We start from the raw sequence: 8,103 nt of genomic DNA, 5'->3' as shown, positions 1-8,103 counted from the left end.
TTGTGGAACCAAGTAAACTAAAACTGTTAACTATCTCAACCTCTTCATGAAACTTTATATCACAGACGTTGGACATGTTGTCAGGAGGGGCGAGCCCTTGGAAAAAGACATCATGTTGGGAAAGGTGAGGAAGGGGTTGTGGTTGTTACTAGGTGCTGTCGAGTTGCATATGACTCATAGTGACCCTGTGAACAACAGATTTGAGCCCTGTCCTGTCCTGTGCCGTTCTCATCATCTCTGACACATGTGAGCCCATTGCTGCAGACACTATATCAATTCACCTGGTTGAGGGCCTTCCTCTCCTTTGTCATTTGTCCACCTTTCCAAGAATGATGTCCCTCTACAAGGAATAACCTCTGCTAACAACATGTCCAATGTATGTGAGATGAAGTTTTATCATCTTTGCCTCCAACGAGGACTCTGGCTTGGTTGTACCTCCTCCAAGCCCTATCTGTTCATTCTTTTGGCAGTCCATGGGATATCCAGTACTCTTCTCCAACACCACAGCCCACAGATGCCACTTCTTCTCTTGTCATCCATATTGTTAAGCTCTCAGTTGGACAGCAAGTGATTGGAAAGAACATGGTCTGAATCAGGTGCACCTTAGTCCTTAAGATGACATCATTGCTCCTCAATAATTTGGAGAGATTCCTGATTACAGCAGACAAATACGTCTCCTGATCTCTTGACTGCTGCTACCAAGTGTACTAATTGTGGATCCAAGTAAGATGAAGGCATTGACAGTTTCAATCTTTTCTCCACCTATCATGATGTTGCCTATCAATCCAGGAGTGAGAATTTTTGTTTTCTTTACATTGAGATGTAACTCATATTACATACCCGTTTGCTCTGTAAATTTTCACCCAATCACAACTAAAAGTAAAAACATGTGGAAGATTTTCCACCTGGAATCATGGATGCTGCTGTGGAGAAGAAACAGAAGGTTCCTGCAGTACCAGAAAACCCTTAAGAAAAAGTGAATGGATTTCCCAGGATCGGAAAGAACATGGCCTGAATCAGGCGCACCTTAGTCCTTAAACTGACATCATTACTCCTCAATAATTTGGAGAGATCCCTGACTATACAGACTTTCCCAGAACAAGAGTGTGAGAAAGAAGTTTGCCCAAAAGATATTTCAAAAGCCAAAGAGGAAGCGTACCTATGCAAAGGCTAAGGTGTTATCACAAAGCTTACAGGCAGATGTACAGAACTGAGATTCGAAGGGCTCGGCTGGTAAGAAAAGCTGGCAACTTCTATGTCCCTGCAGACCCCAACTGGCATTTGTCACCAGGATCAGAGAGATCAGCGGTGGGAGCCCAAATGTTCTTAAGGGATTGCAGATCCTTCGCTTTTGCCAGATCTTCACTGGCACCTTTGTTAAACTTAACAAAGGGCCATTTAACACATTGAGGATCCTGGAAGCATACTCCCCACGGGGGTACCCAAACCTGACTTCTGTCAATGAACTGATCTAGAAGCAAGATTATATGCAAAATCTGGAAGAAGCAAATTGCTCTACCAGACACCACTTTTTTTTTTTTAGGAACTCAGAGAACATTTATTATGAATGGTGAAATTATTTAAGAATGATCTCAATAAATTATTTTTAAAGTTTTTACTAGGATTCAGTGTCAACTGTGGGGTGGGTTTTTTTTTCAAATTAATAGAATTTTATTACAAGAATCAGATGCATTTTGAAATCTGATGCATAGGACTTGACCGGCCTCATTTCTGTTGCTGGAAAACTCCTAGCTATCGCTCATCAGCCTGCTGGACAGTTCCTTTTTCGGAGACATAGCTGCCATCCCAAAATTTCCGGATATCCTTGTTTTTAACTGTTGTAGCTTGCTGAATCAACGCAGATGAATTTGACACAAGCTCAATGTCATTTCCTTCAAGAATTAAGTCATCTTTTTGGACTTGAGATACTGAACAAGCAACACCTGGTCTCATTTGAACTCTCCCGAATGTATTTTTCACCCAAGAAGTTTCGAATTTCAGCCAGAAATCCACTCTCTGGAATCACAACGTTGATGGGGAAATGAGCATACACAGACCTCATCTTGTAATGAAAGCCCAGTGTTTAACACGCTTGGTCATGTTCTGTACGTGGTTACAGATGGTGCGAACGGTAGCCACTTCCTTCCTGTTTGCCCACCATTTGTCAACACGAAGCCTCTTTTTTTTCCTTCTGAGGAGACTGAGCTCTACACTGATGTGACTGAAGTCCCTCCGTAAGATTCTCTGCAGGCCTTTCACGATAACTGTGCAGCCCTTCAGAGTAATGTTGACATCCTCTGGAATATCGACAGTCTGGTTGCTGAGAACGGTCTTCATTCTCACAGTTTTGCCCACAGTGGCAAAAGCTGTGGGGTGTTTTTTATTATTATTATTCATTTTAATGAAATTTTACAGAGACTTTGGATTTCCATTCATTCATTATTGCACTTTTCTCCCTGTCCAACCTCACTGCCCAGTTTGCTCTTCTCTTTGAAAAGTAAAAGAAAAATTCTTTCATTGTTATATAATCCCTCCCCTCAAGTTCACTCCACTATGCAGCCTTCATTCTGGACTCCAGTCATGACAATAATACCTAATCATATATCCCTTTAAAACAGTTCTCTCCCTCATCTGTTTCAATGCAGTATTCATTATTTATCCCATCTTTCTCAGTCTCCCCCCAACCCCTATGTCAGTCCCGTTTTACAACAGTGGGACTACGCAATATTCGTCCTTTTGTGACTGAGATATTTCACTTAGCATAACGTCCTCCAGGGTCACTCAATTTGAGTAATATTTCATGAGTTCCTTGTTTTTCAATGCAGCGTAGTATTCCATTATGTGAATATACCACAGCTTCTCTACACATTCGTTTGTTGATGGACACTTAGGTTGTTTCCAACTCTTTGCTATTGTGATCAAAGCCGTGATAAACATGGATGTGAATATATCTGCTTGGGTGCCAGTTATGGTTTCTTTGGGGTATATTTCCAGTAGTGGAATTGCTGAGTCATATGGTATTTCTATTTGCAACTTTTTGAGAAAGCGCCACACTGCCTTCCATAGTGGTTACACCATTTTACACTGCCACCAACAGTAAATAAGGGTTCCAGTTTCTCTGCAACCTCGCCAGCATATGATGTTTGCTGTTCTGTTAAATTTTGCTTTTCTTTCTGGGGTGAGATGATATCTCATAGTTGTTTTGATCAGACAACACTCTTGATTGCACGATCTCTTGGTAAATACAGCATGGGACATGATCACGAGATCTGTACTGTTGGCAAATGCTTCAAAGAAGCAAACAACTTCTGGTGGCTCTTCCAATGATCTTCTCCATGAGGTGAAATGAAGAAAAAGACCACTCATTTTGTAGAAGCTGGAGATGCTGGCAACCAGAAAGACCAGACCAACAGACTCATTAGAAGAATGAACTAAGGTGTCAATCATGATTGGTTTTTTTTGTGGTTTGGTTTTTTTCTTTTCTTTCTAATCTTGTCAGTTGATAAAAAAACTGTAACTGTTTTCAAATTGGAAAAAGTTAAAAACACATAGAATAAAAATGAATGGCCTGCAAAACAACTAGGAGATATCATCTCACCACAGTCAGAATAGTAAAATTTAACAAAACCGCAAGCAACAAATGCTGGCGAAGTTGTGGAGATACTGGAATCCTTATTCATTGTTGGTGGGGGTGTAAAATGGTGCAACCACTGTGGAAGGCAGTATGGTGCTTTCTCAAAAAGTTGCAAATAGAGATACCACTTAACCCAGCAATTCCAATACTCGGAATATAACCCAAAGAGACCATAACTGACACTCAAGCAGATATACGCACATCCATGTTTATCACGGCTTTGTTCACAACAGCAAAGAGCTGGAAACAACCTAAGTGCCCATTAACAAACAAATGGATAGAGAAGCTGTGGTACATTCACACAATGGAATACTACGCTGCATTGAAAAACAAGCAACTCATGCAATATTATGCAAAGTGGATGACGCTGGAGGACATTATGTTGAGTGAAATATCTCAGTCACAAAAGGACAAATACTGCATGGTGCCACTGTTGTAAAACAGGACTGACCTCAGGGTTGGGGGCAGACTGAGAAAGATGGGGTAAATAATATATCCTGCATTGAAACAGATGAGGAAGAAGACTGTTTAAAAGGGATATGTGACTGGGTATTTTTGTCATGACAGGAGTCCACAGCAAAGGCTGCATAGATGGAGCAGACCTGGGGGGGAGGGATTGTAAAACAATGAAAGAATTTTTCCTTTACTTTTCCAAGAGGGGAGTGTACTGGGAGGGGAGGGTTGGAGGGGGAAGAAAAGTGCAACAGTGAATTAATGGAAATCCAAAGTCTCTGTAAATTTTCATTAAAATGAATAATAATAAAAAAAATGAATGGCGGGGAGCTTTGGTGGCCTAGTGGTAAGGAGCTGCAACTACAACCCAGAGGCGCATGGTTCGAATCCACCAGATGCGCTGCCTGGGAAGGAGGGACAATCTCCCCCTGTACCAGTCAGATCTGATTTGACGGTACACACACACACAAATAATAAAATTTTAAAAAAAAATAATGAATGGCCTGAAAGCACAACTGCTAGGAGCCTGGTTCCATCCTGACACGTGTGGGCCACCGGGCGTCGGAGGACCTTGATGGCAGCTGATTTCCGGTCCACGCCTCAGCTGGTCTGGCTGTAGGGGGAGGGTGTCACTGCTTACACCAGCCAAGCATGAACCCTTGACATCTCCATGCGTTAAGATGCCACAGGGGCTACAGGGAAGTACACCCCAAAAGCCAGTGAGAATTGTCTTCACAGGCTCTTTGGGCGAGTCCCACCCTGGACAAGTGGGGACTGGTCGGCGACGGCAGGCAGGGAGAGCGGGCAGCCAGAGGCAGCCGGAGGCTGGCACCAGTTCCGCGGGATGTAATCCAGGGGAAGCTGGCTGTCCGTCTCGAAATCACTTTCACATTTTGAATTCCTGGAAGCACCCCTTTACACCTTCCCGGCGACTGGTACGAAAAAAGCCGGACAGAGAAACAACTGAATCACAAGACAAGGGGCTCGTATCCCAGGCAGGGAGACCCCTCCAAGAAGGCAGGGGCAGAATCCTGAGATGGGGGGACTGCAGGGGTGAAATGGGAGTGGTGGAGGGCTTCCCTCAGTGTGGACTGCCAGCCAGGAAAGGAATGAGGGACACGTTCTGGGACAGACAGACGTGACTGGGTCTGAATGACCACAGAGAGGTCAAGGCAGTGAGGCCTGCAGTCTACCCAATCACCTTTCCCAGAAGCCCTTGTGTTCACCATTCATCCCTCGATTTAGCTCCGAGACAGGAAAAGCCTGTTGTTGTTGTTGTTGTGTACCATCAAGTCAGATCTGACTCATAGCTGCCCCTCCAGCAGGTTTTCAGAGGCAGTAAATCACATAAAAGGAGACTGCCCATCTTTCTCCCCATAGAGCAGCTGGTGGATTTGAACCATGTGCCTTCAGATTGGCGGTGCGACTCCTTACTATTGAGCCACCAGAGGTCCCTAGGGAAGGGAAAAAAAAGCTGAGTGTTCCTCACATTTAATGAGCATCTTCCCTTTTCTTCAAGGGGAGTATCTCTTGGGACTTTTGCTTAGAGGAGCAATCTTTCAGAAATTCCATTCTGAGGAAGAGTTAGGGAGTCAAATGCCTTCATCCCAAAGCCATCCCCAAAAGGCCCCACAGGGGTCCAACGGCAGGCGCAGGCAGACCCCCTGAAGACCAGGGTTTCCACAGGTCAGCTCACTATAGCCCTGGGCCAATATCTGATTATCTGTTGTACTTTGACCTTCTGATAAAAAGATACAAAAAATGTTAAAGGAAAGTGTCGACACAGCAGACTGTGCGCAGGCCACCATCACCTCACGCTGAGCTGAGTGGCCAGCACAGCATCTGAAATCCCTTCGCTCGGAGAAAGCAAACAGTTTCACACCCACCAGCTCTCTCAGACGCAGGAGGTGCACTGTCCCCGAGGCTGGCTGACATTTCCAAGAAAGAGCCCTGTGGTGAGGCGCGTACAAGGTCTTGCCAGCGTGGTGCAAAAGCAGCCACAGACACCAAAGACCCAAACCTGTGTGACTGGGCTCCAACCGCCTTTATTTACAAAACCCGGCTCCCCTCGCTATCCCACATACTGACCCCCAGAGAGAGGCGGGCTGTGGGAGCACATGGGACGTCCAGCTGTTTTAAAGTCCATTCTAGACACGTGGGAGCAATGGACAATCTCCTCCTGTGTGACAAACTGCCTCTGAAGACCCACCAGAAGGTCAGTTAGGAGTCATTTCCAACTCAATGGCACCCAACAATAACAGAGCTAAGGGCCACTTTGAAAGCCACCCTGGTGTCCTCCGTGCCCAGCTCTGCCTGTGTGGCAGGAGTGGGCGACCTCAACTCTTCTCTAAACCCAGAGGCTGGCAAAGCCTTTCGCTCCTGGATTCTGGTTCTCTGCACAGACACGTGTAGAGCTGAGGCCACAGGGCCTGTCCCCTCCCCTCACTGGCCTCTTGCCCCGTTTGGTATTGAAACCGCTGTTATTATCCTCTGTCTGTTCTTGGCGCTGGCTCTCATCCAAGCCTGGGAGTTTCTGCATGGGAAAGACCGAACTGTTCTAACCCTTGTCACAAGAAGCTTGCTTTGTAGCAAGTCTGCGCTCCTAACCAGTACGGTGGCTGGACAGCTCCGCCTCGCTGCCCTGATTTTGCTAGAAGGAGAGTGTGATGAGTCACCTGTCCTTGTCTCAGGGCTTCCCGATCCTTGCAGGACTAAGCATGCCTTGGGAGTCCCTGCAGGCTGAGGAAGGCTGGCTTGTTCCAGAGTGCCTTACACCATTAGGGCCTGGTGGCCTGGTCCCAATGGGCCACTGGGGCCCAGCGTGGACATCAAAGAGCATTTGGGACAAGTGTCTCCAACATCTGGGCCAAGTCCTAGGCATCGCTGGGTCCAGAGATCCCAGAGAGGGTGGAGCTGATGCGTCAACTCCAGTCACCTAGCAGTACCCCTCAGCACCGGGGTTCTGGGGGCTCTTCCTACATCTCATCACAAGCAGGTTGGGTGTCAGACCCCTGGCCTCCAAGCTCTGCTGGCTTCACTGTCCCACAGCTGGTTTTGAATCCAGGACAGAGCTGAGTGTCACACCTGGAGACAGTGGTTTCAATGGGTCTTTTCATGCAGATAAAACACCAAGGCTTGTTTCCAGTGGTCCCAACTGCCAGTCACCCCAGTGTTTGCTCTTGTTCCTTCCCATCAGGACTCACTGGGATAGCCCCCCAGAGCTGTCCACTGGGTTGGCATGTCCTCCCCTTGTGAGGTCACCCTCTCATGCTGCCCCCTTTGCAGGATGCCCCTTAAAATTAGTGAATTAACCCAGCACGCCCCAAGGGCCTCACCCACCTTGCTCCTTGTGCCTTCCCGCAGCACAGAACGTGGCTGTCCAAACTCCCATCCATGGCCACTCATACCTTCATCCAGGCCCAGGGTGGACGTGGCTGGGGCTGAGTCCTGTGGGCCTCACCCCCTCAGCACATGGCTTTCTGGGGTTACACACAGTGTTTCCAATGCAATCTCAATGAAGAAATCAACACCTTTACAAAGAGCCCCCAGGTCACAACAAGTAGACTCTTGCCAGCTGTTCCCAAGATCTCATTCAAATAACTGTAGCCTCTAGACACCTAGAAAGCAGGCCACAGAGAGACATGCTCTGTGTCACACTGCCCTGTCAATCCACAGACTCGGAAACCTGCCAGGTTGGAGTCAGCTCCAAGTCAGTGACAAAGAGTCCATTTCCTTGAGTCATCTAACTTGAAGATTTTGAAAGTTAGTAGTTTGAGGAACTTCCTACTTTTTACTATGACCATCTGTTCAGTGTGACTTTGGTCTGGAAGGGGCTGGGTGAAAGCTTCAGGGACGCCGGGTCTCAATCCCTTCAGGAAGACACTAGACTCTCGGGCCATGTGGAGGTCATTCACTTTTATATCCCAGGTGTTACCTTCGCATTTAGCAATGATAGGCCTTAAGAACCCTTAATTCACTTAATAATACTTAATTACAGAAGAACTTAATTGTGCTCA

At 46.5% G+C, this 8,103-nt stretch overlaps 1 protein-coding gene and 1 pseudogene across 1 annotated transcript in view; both read right to left on the bottom strand.

The window, feature by feature from the left end:
• The window catches only part of PRODH (proline dehydrogenase (oxidase) 1), a 36,308-nt gene that overhangs the window by 23,816 nt on the left and 4,389 nt on the right, over positions 1-8,103 (bottom strand). The window lies entirely within an intron of this gene.
• On the bottom strand, positions 1,753-2,337 carry LOC102856069 (annotated as a pseudogene).

Source organism: Elephantulus edwardii, unplaced genomic scaffold (genome assembly GCF_000299155.1).
Source record: "Elephantulus edwardii isolate Elephantulus edwardi_28Jun2011 unplaced genomic scaffold, EleEdw1.0 scaffold00089, whole genome shotgun sequence".
NCBI classification, from domain to species: domain Eukaryota; kingdom Metazoa; phylum Chordata; class Mammalia; order Macroscelidea; family Macroscelididae; genus Elephantulus; species Elephantulus edwardii.
This window is presented reverse-complemented; position numbering and strand designations above follow the sequence as displayed.